This window comes from Strongylocentrotus purpuratus, unplaced genomic scaffold (genome assembly GCF_000002235.5).
Source record: "Strongylocentrotus purpuratus isolate Spur 01 unplaced genomic scaffold, Spur_5.0 spur5_scaffold_16, whole genome shotgun sequence".
Taxonomy (NCBI): Eukaryota; Metazoa; Echinodermata; class Echinoidea; order Camarodonta; family Strongylocentrotidae; genus Strongylocentrotus; species Strongylocentrotus purpuratus.
In genome coordinates, this window is record NW_022145601.1 from 27,296,723 (window position 1) to 27,311,624 (window position 14,902).

Genomic DNA, 14,902 nt, shown 5'->3' on the forward strand with positions numbered 1-14,902 from the left:
TCTCTATCTGTTCTTGACATCGGTTTATCTCTCTCATCATTATTTCTTGCGCAATCGAAAGAACACGATTAAATCGCGTATATACTGTCATTTTGCGCTATAAAAGAGCCTATTTGAAGCATGTTTTACATTTGCAAATATCTTTCTTAAAAAGAAAGCCATGGACTTCTAAGAGGTATCATTATGTTGCGCTTGAGCTTCTCTATCTGTTCTTGACATCGGTTTATCTCTCTCATCTTTATTTCTTGCGCAATCAAAAGAAAACGATTAAATCGCGTATAGACTGTCATTTTGCGCTATAAAAGAGCCATTTGAAGCATGTTTTACATTTGCAAATATCTTTCTTAAAAAGAAAGCCATGGACTTCTAAGAGGTATCATTATGTTGCTTGAGCTTCTCTATCTGTTCTTGACATCGGTTTATCTCTCTCATCATTATTTCTTGCGCAATCGAAAGAACACGATTAAATCGCGTATATACTGTCATTTTGCGCTATAAAAGAGCCTATTTGAAGCATGTTTTACATTTGCAAATATCTTTCTTAAAAAGAAAGCCATGGACTTCTAAGAGGTATCATTATGTTGCGCTTGAGCTTCTCTATCTGTTCTTGACATCGGTTTATCTCTCATCATTATTTCTTGCGCAATCGAAAGAACACGATTAAATCGCGTATATACTGTCATTTTGCGCTATAAAAGAGCCTATTTGAAGCATGTTTTACATTTGCAAATATCTTTCTTAAAAAGAAAGCCATGGACTTCTAAGAGGTATCATTATGTTGCGCTTGAGCTTCTCTATCTGTTCTTGACATCGGTTTATCTCTCTCATCATTATTTCTTGCGCAATCGAAAGAACACGATTAAATCGCGTATATACTGTCATTTTGCGCTATAAAAGAGCCTATTTGAAGCATGTTTTACATTTGCAAATATCTTTCTTAAAAAGAAAGCCATGGACTTCTAAGAGGTATCATTATGTTGCGCTTGAGCTTCTCTATCTGTTCTTGACATCGGTTTATCTCTCTCATCATTATTTCTTGCGCAATCGAAAGAACACGATTAAATCGCGTATATACTGTCATTTTGCGCTATAAAAGAGCCTATTTGAAGCATGTTTTACATTTGCAAATATCTTTCTTAAAAAGAAAGCCATGGACTTCTAAGAGGTATCATTATGTTGCGCTTGAGCTTCTCTATCTGTTCTTGACATCGGTTTATCTCTCTCATCTTTATTTCTTGCGCAATCAAAAGAACACGATTAAATCGCGTATATACTGTCATTTTGCGCTATAAAAGAGCCATTTGAAGCATGTTTTACATTTGCAAATATCTTTCTTAAAAAGAAAGCCATGGACTTCTAAGAGGTATCATTATGTTGCGCTTGAGCTTCTCTATCTGTTCTTGACATCGGTTTATCTCTCTCATCTTTATTTCTTGCGCAATCAAAAGAAAACGATTAAATCGCGTATAGACTGTCATTTTGCGCTATAAAAGAGCCATTTGAAGCATGTTTTACATTTGCAAATATCTTTCTTAAAAAGAAAGCCATGGACTTCTAAGAGGTATCATTATGTTGCGCTTGAGCTTCTCTATCTGTTCTTGACATCGGTTTATCTCTCTCATCATTATTTCTTGCGCAATCGAAAGAACACGATTAAATCGCGTATATACAGTCATTTTGCGCTATAAAAGAGCCTATTTGAAGCATGTTTTACATTTGCAAATATCTTTCTTAAAAAGAAAGCCATGGACTTCTAAGAGGTATCATTATGTTGCGCTTGAGCTTCTCTATCTGTTCTTGACATCGGTTTATCTCTCTCATCATTATTTCTTGCGCAATCGAAAGAACACGATTAAATCGCGTATATACTGTCATTTTGCGCTATAAAAGAGCCTATTTGAAGCATGTTTTACATTTGCAAATATCTTTCTTAAAAAGAAAGCCATGGACTTCTAAGAGGTATCATTATGTTGTGCTTGAGCTTCTCTATCTGTTCTTGACATCGGTTTATCTCTCTCATCATTATTTCTTGCGCAATCGAAAGAACACGATTAAATCGCGTATATACTGTCATTTTGCGCTATAAAAGAGCCTATTTGAAGCATGTTTTACATTTGCAAATATCTTTCTTAAAAAGAAAGCCATGGACTTCTAAGAGGTATCATTATGTTGCGCTTGAGCTTCTCTATCTGTTCTTGACATCGGTTTATCTCTCTCATCATTATTTCTTGCGCAATCGAAAGAACACGATTAAATCGCGTATATACTGTCATTTTGCGCTATAAAAGAGCCTATTTGAAGCATGTTTTACATTTGCAAATATCTTTCTTAAAAAGAAAGCCATGGACTTCTAAGAGGTATCATTATGTTGCGCTTGAGCTTCTCTATCTGTTCTTGACATCGGTTTATCTCTCTCATCTTTATTTCTTGCGCAATCAAAAGAAAACGATTAAATCGCGTATAGACTGTCATTTTGCGCTATAAAAGAGCCATTTGAAGCATGTTTTACATTTGCAAATATCTTTCTTAAAAAGAAAGCCATGGACTTCTAAGAGGTATCATTATGTTGCGCTTGAGCTTCTCTATCTGTTCTTGACATCGGTTTATCTCTCTCATCATTATTTCTTGCGCAATCGAAAGAACACGATTAAATCGCGTATATACAGTCATTTTACGCTATAAAAGAGCCTATTTGAAGCATGTTTTACATTTGCAAATATCTTTCTTAAAAAGAAAGCCATGGACTTCTAAGAGGTATCATTATGTTGCGCTTGAGCTTCTCTATCTGTTCTTGACATCGGTTTATCTCTCTCATCTTTATTTCTTGCGCAATCGAAAGAACACGATTAAATCGCGTATATACTGTCATTTTGCGCTATAAAAGAGCCTATTTGAAGCATGTTTTACATTTGCAAATATCTTTCTTAAAAAGAAAGCCATGGACTTCTAAGAGGTATCATTATGTTGCGCTTGAGCTTCTCTATCTGTTCTTGACATCGGTTTATCTCTCTCATCATTATTTCTTGCGCAATCGAAAGAACACGATTAAATCGCGTATATACTGTCATTTTGCGCTATAAAAGAGCCTATTTGAAGCATGTTTTACATTTGCAAATATCTTTCTTAAAAAGAAAGCCATGGACTTCTAAGAGGTATCATTATGTTGCGCTTGAGCTTCTCTATCTGTTCTTGACATCGGTTTATCTCTCTCATCATTATTTCTTGCGCAATCGAAAGAACACGATTAAATCGCGTATATACTGTCATTTTGCGCTATAAAAGAGCCTATTTGAAGCATGTTTTACATTTGCAAATATCTTTCTTAAAAAGAAAGCCATGGACTTCTAAGAGGTATCATTATGTTGCGCTTGAGCTTCTCTATCTGTTCTTGACATCGGTTTATCTCTCTCATCATTATTTCTTGCGCAATCGAAAGAACACGATTAAATCGCGTATATACTGTCATTTTGCGCTATAAAAGAGCCTATTTGAAGCATGTTTTACATTTGCAAATATCTTTCTTAAAAAGAAAGCCATGGACTTCTAAGAGGTATCATTATGTTGCGCTTGAGCTTCTCTATCTGTTCTTGACATCGGTTTATCTCTCTCATCTTTATTTCTTGCGCAATCAAAAGAAACGATTAAATCGCGTATATACTGTCATTTTGCGCTATAAAAGAGCCTATTTGAAGCATGTTTTACATTTGCAAATATCTTTCTTAAAAAGAAAGCCATGGACTTCTAAGAGGTATCATTATGTTGCGCTTGAGCTTCTCTATCTGTTCTTGACATCGGTTTATCTCTCTCATCATTATTTCTTGCGCAATCGAAAGAACACGATTAAATCGCGTATATACTGTCATTTTGCGCTATAAAAGAGCCTATTTGAAGCATGTTTTACATTTGCAAATATCTTTCTTAAAAAGAAAGCCATGGACTTCTAAGAGGTATCATTATGTTGCGCTTGAGCTTCTCTATCTGTTCTTGACATCGGTTTATCTCTCTCATCTTTATTTCTTGCGCAATCAAAGAAACGATAAATCGCGTATATACTGTCATTTTGCGCTATAAAAGAGCCTTTGAAGCATGTTTTACATTTGCAAATATCTTTCTTAAAAAGAAAGCCATGGACTTCTAAGAGGTATCATTATGTTGCGCTTGAGCTTCTCTATCTGTTCTTGACATCGGTTTATCTCTCTCATCATTATTTCTTGCGCAATCGAAAGAAACGATTAAATCGCGTATATACTGTCATTTTGCGCTATAAAAGAGCCTATTTGAAGCATGTTTTACATTTGCAAATATCTTTCTTAAAAAAAGAAAGCCATGGACTTCTAAGAGGTATCATTATGTTGCGCTTGAGCTTCTCTATCTGTTCTTGACATCGGTTTATCTCTCTCATCATTATTTCTTGCGCAATCGAAAGAACACGATTAAATCGCGTATATACTGTCATTTTGCGCTATAAAAGAGCCTATTTGAAGCATGTTTTACATTTGCAAATATCTTTCTTAAAAAGAAAGCCATGGACTTCTAAGAGGTATCATTATGTTGCGCTTGAGCTTCTCTATCTGTTCTTGACATCGGTTTATCTCTCTCATCATTATTTCTTGCGCAATCGAAAGAACACGATTAAATCGCGTATATACTGTCATTTTGCGCTATAAAAGAACCTATTTGAAGCATGTTTTACATTTGCAAATATCTTTCTTAAAAAGAAAGCCATGGACTTCTAAGAGGTATCATTATGTTGCGCTTGAGCTTCTCTATCTGTTCTTGACATCGGTTTATCTCTCTCATCTTTATTTCTTGCGCAATCAAAGAAACGATTAAATCGCGTATAGACTGTCATTTTGCGCTATAAAAGAGCCTATTTGAAGCATGTTTTACATTTGCAAATATCTTTCTTAAAAAGAAAGCCATGGACTTCTAAGAGGTATCATTATGTTGCGCTTGAGCTTCTCTATCTGTTCTTGACATCGGTTTATCTCTCTCATCTTTATTTCTTGCGCAATCAAAGAAAACGATTAAATCGCGTATATACTGTCATTTTGCGCTATAAAAGAGCCATTTGAAGCATGTTTTACATTTGCAAATATCTTTCTTAAAAAGAAAGCCATGGACTTCTAAGAGGTATCATTATGTTGCGCTTGAGCTTCTCTATCTGTTCTTGACATCGGTTTATCTCTCTCATCATTATTCCTTGCGCAATCGAAAGAACACGATTAAATCGCGTATATACTGTCATTTTGCGCTATAAAAGAGCCTATTTGAAGCATGTTTTACATTTGCAAATATCTTTCTTAAAAAGAAAGCCATGGACTTCTAAGAGGTATCATTATGTTGCGCTTGAGCTTCTCTATCTGTTCTTGACATCGGTTTATCTCTCTCATCATTATTTCTTGCGCAATCGAAAGAACACGATTAAATCGCGTATATACTGTCATTTTGCGCTATAAAAGAGCCTATTTGAAGCATGTTTTACATTTGCAAATATCTTTCTTAAAAAGAAAGCCATGGACTTCTAAGAGGTATCATTATGTTGCGCTTGAGCTTCTCTATCTGTTCTTGACATCGGTTTATCTCTCTCATCATTATTTCTTGCGCAATCGAAAGAACACGATTAAATCGCGTATATACTGTCATTTTGCGCTATAAAAGAGCCTATTTGAAGCATGTTTTACATTTGCAAATATCTTTCTTAAAAAGAAAGCCATGGACTTCTAAGAGGTATCATTATGTTGCGCTTGAGCTTCTCTATCTGTTCTTGACATCGGTTTATCTCTCTCATCATTATTTCTTGCGCAATCGAAAGAACACGATTAAATCGCGTATATACTGTCATTTTGCGCTATAAAAGAGCCTATTTGAAGCATGTTTTACATTTGCAAATATCTTTCTTAAAAAGAAAGCCATGGACTTCTAAGAGGTATCATTATGTTGCGCTTGAGCTTCTCTATCTGTTCTTGACATCGGTTTATCTCTCTCATCATTATTTCTTGCGCAATCGAAAGAACACGATTAAATCGCGTATATACTGTCATTTTGCGCTATAAAAGAGCCTATTTGAAGCATGTTTTACATTTGCAAATATCTTTCTTAAAAAGAAAGCCATGGACTTCTAAGAGGTATCATTATGTTGCGCTTGAGCTTCTCTATCTGTTCTTGACATCGGTTTATCTCTCTCATCTTATTTCTTGCGCAATCAAAAGAAAACGATTAAATCGCGTATATACTGTCATTTTGCGCTATAAAAGAGCCTATTTGAAGCATGTTTTACATTTGCAAATATCTTTCTTAAAAAGAAAGCCATGGACTTCTAAGAGGTATCATTATGTTGCGCTTGAGCTTCTCTATCTGTTCTTGACATCGGTTTATCTCTCTCATCATTATTTCTTGCGCAATCGAAAGAACACGATTAAATCGCGTATATACTGTCATTTTGCGCTATAAAAGAGCCTATTTGAAGCATGTTTTACATTTGCAAATATCTTTCTTAAAAAGAAAGCCATGGACTTCTAAGAGGTATCATCATTATTTGCGCTTGAGCTTCTCTATCTGTTCTTGACATCGGTTTATCTCTCTCATCATTATTTCTTGCGCAATCGAAAGAACACGATTAAATCGCGTATATACTGTCATTTTGCGCTATAAAAGAGCCTATTTGAAGCATGTTTTACATTTGCAAATATCTTTCTTAAAAAGAAAGCCATGGACTTCTAAGAGGTATCATTATGTTGCGCTTGAGCTTCTCTATCTGTTCTTGACATCGGTTTATCTCTCTCATCTTTATTTCTTGCGCAATCAAAAGAAACGATTAAATCGCGTATATACTGTCATTTTGCGCTATAAAAGAGCCTATTTGAAGCATGTTTTACATTTGCAAATATCTTTCTTAAAAAGAAAGCCATGGACTTCTAAGAGGTATCATTATGTTGCGCTTGAGCTTCTCTATCTGTTCTTGACATCGGTTTATCTCTCTCATCTTTATTTCTTGCGCAATCAAAGAAAACGATTAAATCGCGTATATACTGTCATTTTGCGCTATAAAAGAGCCTATTGAAGCATGTTTTACATTTGCAAATATCTTTCTTAAAAAGAAAGCCATGGACTTCTAAGAGGTATCATTATGTTGCGCTTGAGCTTCTCTATCTGTTCTTGACATCGGTTTATCTCTCTCATCATTATTTCTTGCGCAATCGAAAGAAACGATTAAATCGCGTATATACTGTCATTTTGCGCTATAAAAGAGCCTATTTGAAGCATGTTTTACATTTGCAAATATCTTTCTTAAAAAGAAAGCCATGGACTTCTAAGAGGTATCATTATGTTGCGCTTGAGCTTCTCTATCTGTTCTTGACATCGGTTTATCTCTCTCATCATTATTTCTTGCGCAATCGAAAGAACACGATTAAATCGCGTATATACTGTCATTTTGCGCTATAAAAGAGCCTATTTGAAGCATGTTTTACATTTGCAAATATCTTTCTTAAAAAGAAAGCCATGGACTTCTAAGAGGTATCATTATGTTGCGCTTGAGCTTCTCTATCTGTTCTTGACATCGGTTTATCTCTCTCATCATTATTTCTTGCGCAATCGAAAGAACACGATTAAATCGCGTATATACTGTCATTTTGCGCTATAAAAGAGCCTATTTGAAGCATGTTTTACATTTGCAAATATCTTTCTTAAAAAGAAAGCCATGGACTTCTAAGAGGTATCATTATGTTGCGCTTGAGCTTCTCTATCTGTTCTTGACATCGGTTTATCTCTCTCATCATTATTTCTTGCGCAATCGAAAGAAACACGATTAAATCGCGTATATACTGTCATTTTACGCTATAAAAGAGCCTATTTGAAGCATGTTTTACATTTGCAAATATCTTTCTTAAAAAGAAAGCCATGGACTTCTAAGAGGTATCATTATGTTGCGCTTGAGCTTCTCTATCTGTTCTTGACATCGGTTTATCTCTCTCATCATTATTTCTTGCGCAATCGAAAGAACACGATTAAATCGCGTATATACTGTCATTTTGCGCTATAAAAGAGCCTATTTGAAGCATGTTTTACATTTGCAAATATCTTTCTTAAAAAGAAAGCCATGGACTTCTAAGAGGTATCATTATGTTGCGCTTGAGCTTCTCTATCTGTTCTTGACATCGGTTTATCTCTCATCATTTATTTCTTGCGCAATCAAAAGAAAACGATTAAATCGCGTATATACTGTCATTTTGCGCTATAAAAGAGCCTATTTGAAGCATGTTTTACATTTGCAAATATCTTTCTTAAAAAGAAAGCCATGGACTTCTAAGAGGTATCATTATGTTGCGCTTGAGCTTCTCTATCTGTTCTTGACATCGGTTTATCTCTCTCATCATTATTTCTTGCGCAATCGAAAGAACACGATTAAATCGCGTATATACTGTCATTTTGCGCTATAAAAGAGCCTATTTGAAGCATGTTTTACATTTGCAAATATCTTTCTTAAAAAGAAAGCCATGGACTTCTAAGAGGTATCATTATGTTGCGCTTGAGCTTCTCTATCTGTTCTTGACATCGGTTTATCTCTCTCATCTTATTTCTTGCGCAATCAAAGAAAACGATTAAATCGCGTATATACTGTCATTTTGCGCTATAAAAGAGCCTATTTGAAGCATGTTTTACATTTGCAAATATCTTTCTTAAAAAGAAAGCCATGGACTTCTAAGAGGTATCATTATGTTGCGCTTGAGCTTCTCTATCTGTTCTTGACATCGGTTTATCTCTCTCATCATTATTTCTTGCGCAATCGAAAAAACACGATTAAATCGCGTATATACTGTCATTTTGCGCTATAAAAGAGCCTATTTGAAGCATGTTTTACATTTGCAAATATCTTTCTTAAAAAGAAAGCCATGGACTTCTAAGAGGTATCATTATGTTGCGCTTGAGCTTCTCTATCTGTTCTTGACATCGGTTTATCTCTCTCATCTTTATTTCTTGCGCAATCAAAAGAAAACGATTAAATCGCGTATAGACTGTCATTTTGCGCTATAAAAGAGCCTATTTGAAGCATGTTTTACATTTGCAAATATCTTTCTTAAAAAGAAAGCCATGGACTTCTAAGAGGTATCATTATGTTGCGCTTGAGCTTCTCTATCTGTTCTTGACATCGGTTTATCTCTCTCATCATTATTTCTTGCGCAATCGAAAGAACACGATTAAATCGCGTATATACTGTCATTTTGCGCTATAAAAGAGCCTATTTGAAGCATGTTTTACATTTGCAAATATCTTTCTTAAAAAGAAAGCCATGGACTTCTAAGAGGTATCATTATGTTGCGCTTGAGCTTCTCTATCTGTTCTTGACATCGGTTTATCTCTCTCATCATTATTTCTTGCGCAATCGAAAGAACACGATTAAATCGCGTATATACTGTCATTTTGCGCTATAAAAGAGCCTATTTGAAGCATGTTTTACATTTGCAAATATCTTTCTTAAAAAGAAAGCCATGGACTTCTAAGAGGTATCATTATGTTGCGCTTGAGCTTCTCTATCTGTTCTTGACATCGGTTTATCTCTCTCATCATTATTTCTTGCGCAATCGAAAGAACACGATTAAATCGCGTATATACTGTCATTTTGCGCTATAAAAACCTATTTGAAGCATGTTTTACATTTGCAAATATCTTTCTTAAAAAGAAAGCCATGGACTTTAAGAGGTATCATTATGTTGCGCTTGAGCTTCTCTATCTGTTCTTGACATCGGTTTATCTCTCTCATCATTATTTCTTGCGCAATCGAAAGAACACGATTAAATCGCGTATATACTGTCATTTTGCGCTATAAAAGAGCCTATTTGAAGCATGTTTTACATTTGCAAATATCTTTCTTAAAAGAAAGCCATGGACTTCTAAGAGGTATCATTATGTTGCGCTTGAGCTTCTCTATCTGTTCTTGACATCGGTTTATCTCTCTCATCTTTATTTCTTGCGCAATCAAAAGAAACGATTAAATAAATCGCGTATATACTGTCATTTTGCGCTATAAAAGAGCCTATTTGAAGCATGTTTTACATTTGCAAATATCTTTCTTAAAAAGAAAGCCATGGACTTCTAAGAGGTATCATTATGTTGCGCTTGAGCTTCTCTATCTGTTCTTGACATCGGTTTATCTCTCTCATCATTATTTCTTGCGCAATCGAAAGAACACGATTAAATCGCGTATATACTGTCATTTTGCGCTATAAAAGAGCCTATTTGAAGCATGTTTTACATTTGCAAATATCTTTCTTAAAAAGAAAGCCATGGACTTCTAAGAGGTATCATTATGTTGCGCTTGAGCTTCTCTATCTGTTCTTGACATCGGTTTATCTCTCTCATCATTATTTCTTGCGCAATCGAAAGAACACGATTAAATCGCGTATATACTGTCATTTTGCGCTATAAAAGAGCCTATTTGAAGCATGTTTTACATTTGCAAATATCTTTCTTAAAAAGAAAGCCATGGACTTCTAAGAGTATCATTATGTTGCGCTTGAGCTTCTCTATCTGTTCTTGACATCGGTTTATCTCTCTCATCATTATTTCTTGCGCAATCGAAAGAACACGATTAAATCGCGTATATACTGTCATTTTGCGCTATAAAAGAGCCTATTTGAAGCATGTTTTACATTTGCAAATATCTTTCTTAAAAAGAAAGCCATGGACTTCTAAGAGGTATCATTATGTTGCGCTTGAGCTTCTCTATCTGTTCTTGACATCGGTTTATCTCTCTCATCATTATTTCTTGCGCAATCGAAAGAACACGATTAAATCGCGTATATACTGTCATTTTGCGCTATAAAAGAGCCTATTTGAAGCATGTTTTACATTTGCAAATATCTTTCTTAAAAAGAAAGCCATGGACTTCTAAGAGGTATCATTATGTTGCGCTTGAGCTTCTCTATCTGTTCTTGACATCGGTTTATCTCTCTCATCATTATTTCTTGCGCAATCAAAGAAAACGATTAAATCGCGTATATACTGTCATTTTGCGCTATAAAAGAGCCTATTTGAAGCATGTTTTACATTTGCAAATATCTTTCTTAAAAGAAAGCCATGGACTTCTAAGAGGTATCATTATGTTGCGCTTGAGCTTCTCTATCTGTTCTTGACATCGGTTTATCTCTCTCATCATTATTTCTTGCGCAATCGAAAGAACACGATTAAATCGCGTATATACTGTCATTTTGCGCTATAAAAGAGCCTATTTGAAGCATGTTTTACATTTGCAAATATCTTTCTTAAAAAGAAAGCCATGGACTTCTAAGAGGTATCATTATGTTGCGCTTGAGCTTCTCTATCTGTTCTTGACATCGGTTTATCTCTCTCATCTTATTTCTTGCGCAATCAAAAGAAAACGATTAAATCGCGTATATACTGTCATTTTGCGCTATAAAAGAGCCTATTTGAAGCATGTTTTACATTTGCAAATATCTTTCTTAAAAAGAAAGCCATGGACTTCTAAGAGGTATCATTATGTTGCGCTTGAGCTTCTCTATCTGTTCTTGACATCGGTTTATCTCTCTCATCATTATTTCTTGCGCAATCGAAAGAACACGATTAAATCGCGTATATACTGTCATTTTGCGCTATAAAAGAGCCTATTTGAAGCATGTTTTACATTTGCAAATATCTTTCTTAAAAAGAAAGCCATGGACTTCTAAGAGGTATCATTATGTTGCGCTTGAGCTTCTCTATCTGTTCTTGACATCGGTTTATCTCTCTCATCATTATTTCTTGCGCAATCGAAAGAACACACGATTAAATCGCGTATATACTGTCATTTTGCGCTATAAAAGAGCCTATTTGAAGCATGTTTTACATTTGCAAATATCTTTCTTAAAAAGAAAGCCATGGACTTTAAGAGGTATCATTATGTTGCGCTTGAGCTTCTCTATCTGTTCTTGACATCGGTTTATCTCTCTCATCATTATTTCTTGCGCAATCGAAAAAACACGATTAAATCGCGTATATACTGTCATTTTGCGCTATAAAAGAGCCTATTTGAAGCATGTTTTACATTTGCAAATATCTTTCTTAAAAAGAAAGCCATGGACTTCTAAGAGGTATCATTATGTTGCGCTTGAGCTTCTCTATCTGTTCTTGACATCGGTTTATCTCTCTCATCATTATTTCTTGCGCAATCGAAAGAACACGATTAAATCGCGTATATACTGTCATTTTGCGCTATAAAAGAGCCTATTTGAAGCATGTTTTACATTTGCAAATATCTTTCTTAAAAGAAAGCCATGGACTTCTAAGAGGTATCATTATGTTGCGCTTGAGCTTCTCTATCTGTTCTTGACATCGGTTTATCTCTCTCATCATTATTTCTTGCGCAATCGAAAGAACACGATTAAATCGCGTATATACTGTCATTTTGCGCTATAAAAGAGCCTATTTGAAGCATGTTTTACATTTGCAAATATCTTTCTTAAAAAGAAAGCCATGGACTTCTAAGAGGTATCATTATGTTGCGCTTGAGCTTCTCTATCTGTTCTTGACATCGGTTTATCTCTCTCATCATTATTTCTTGCGCAATCGAAAGAACACGATTAAATCGCGTATATACTGTCATTTTGCGCTATAAAAGAGCCTATTTGAAGCATGTTTTACATTTGCAAATATCTTTCTTAAAAGAAAGCCATGGACTTCTAAGAGGTATCATTATGTTGCGCTTGAGCTTCTCTATCTGTTCTTGACATCGGTTTATCTCTCTCATCATTATTTCTTGCGCGCAATCGAAAGAACACGATTAAATCGCGTATATACTGTCATTTTGCGCTATAAAAGAGCCTATTTGAAGCATGTTTTACATTTGCAAATATCTTTCTTAAAAAGAAAGCCATGGACTTCTAAGAGGTATCATTATGTTGCGCTTGAGCTTCTCTATCTGTTCTTGACATCGGTTTATCTCTCTCATCATTATTTCTTGCGCAATCGAAAGAACACGATTAAATCGCGTATATACTGTCATTTTGCGCTATAAAAGAGCCTATTTGAAGCATGTTTTACATTTGCAAATATCTTTCTTAAAAAGAAAGCCATGGACTTCTAAGAGGTATCATTATGTTGCGCTTGAGCTTCTCTATCTGTTCTTGACATCGGTTTATCTCTCTCATCATTATTTCTTGCGCAATCGAAAGAACACGATTAAATCGCGTATATACTGTCATTTTGCGCTATAAAAGAGCCTATTTGAAGCATGTTTTACATTTGCAAATATCTTTCTTAAAAGAAAGCCATGGACTTCTAAGAGGTATCATTATGTTGCGCTTGAGCTTCTCTATCTGTTCTTGACATCGGTTTATCTCTCTCATCATTATTTCTTGCGCAATCAAAAGAAAACGATTAAATCGCGTATATACTGTCATTTTGCGCTATAAAAGAGCCTATTTGAAGCATGTTTTACATTTGCAAATATCTTTCTTAAAAGAAAGCCATGGACTTCTAAGAGGTATCATTATGTTGCGCTTGAGCTTCTCTATCTGTTCTTGACATCGGTTTATCTCTCTCATCATTATTTCTTGCGCAATCGAAAGAACACGATTAAATCGCGTATATACTGTCATTTTGCGCTATAAAAGAGCCTATTTGAAGCATGTTTTACATTTGCAAATATCTTTCTTAAAAGAAAAGCCATGGACTTCTAAGAGGTATCATTATGTTGCGCTTGAGCTTCTCTATCTGTTCTTGACATCGGTTTATCTCTCTCATCATTATTTCTTGCGCAATCAAAAGAAAACGATTAAATCGCGTATATACTGTCATTTTGCGCTATAAAAGAGCCTATTTGAAGCATGTTTTACATTTGCAAATATCTTTCTTAAAAAGAAAGCCATGGACTTCTAAGAGGTATCATTATGTTGCGCTTGAGCTTCTCTATCTGTTCTTGACATCGGTTTATCTCTCTCATCATTATTTCTTGCGCAATCGAAAAAAACACGATTAAATCGCGTATATACTGTCATTTTGCGCTATAAAAGAGCCTATTTGAAGCATGTTTTACATTTGCAAATATCTTTCTTAAAAAGAAAGCCATGGACTTCTAAGAGGTATCATTATGTTGCGCTTGAGCTTCTCTATCTGTTCTTGACATCGGTTTATCTCTCTCATCTTTATTTCTTGCGCAATCAAAAGAAACGATTAAATCGCGTATATACTGTCATTTTGCGCTATAAAAGAGCCTATTTGAAGCATGTTTTACATTTGCAAATATCTTTCTTAAAAAGAAAGCCATGGACTTCTAAGAGGTATCATTATGTTGCGCTTGAGCTTCTCTATCTGTTCTTGACATCGGTTTATCTCTCTCATCATTATTTCTTGCGCAATCGAAAGAACACGATTAAATCGCGTATATACTGTCATTTTGCGCTATAAAAGAGCCTATTTGAAGCATGTTTTACATTTGCAAATATCTTTCTTAAAAAGAAAGCCATGGACTTCTAAGAGGTATCATTATGTTGCGCTTGAGCTTCTCTATCTGTTCTTGACATCGGTTTATCTCTCTCATCATTATTTCTTGCGCAATCGAAAGAACACGATTAAATCGCGTATATACTGTCATTTTGCGCTATAAAAGAGCCTATTTGAAGCATGTTTTACATTTGCAAATATCTTTCTTAAAAAGAAAGCCATGGACTTCTAAGAGGTATCATTATGTTGCGCTTGAGCTTCTCTATCTGTTCTTGACATCGGTTTATCTCTCTCATCATTATTTCTTGCGCAATCGAAAGAACACACGATTAAATCGCGTATATACTGTCATTTTGCGCTATAAAAGAGCCTATTTGAAGCATGTTTTACATTTGCAAATATCTTTCTTAAAAAGAAAGCCATGGACTTCTAAGAGGTATCATTATGTTGCGCTTGAGCTTCT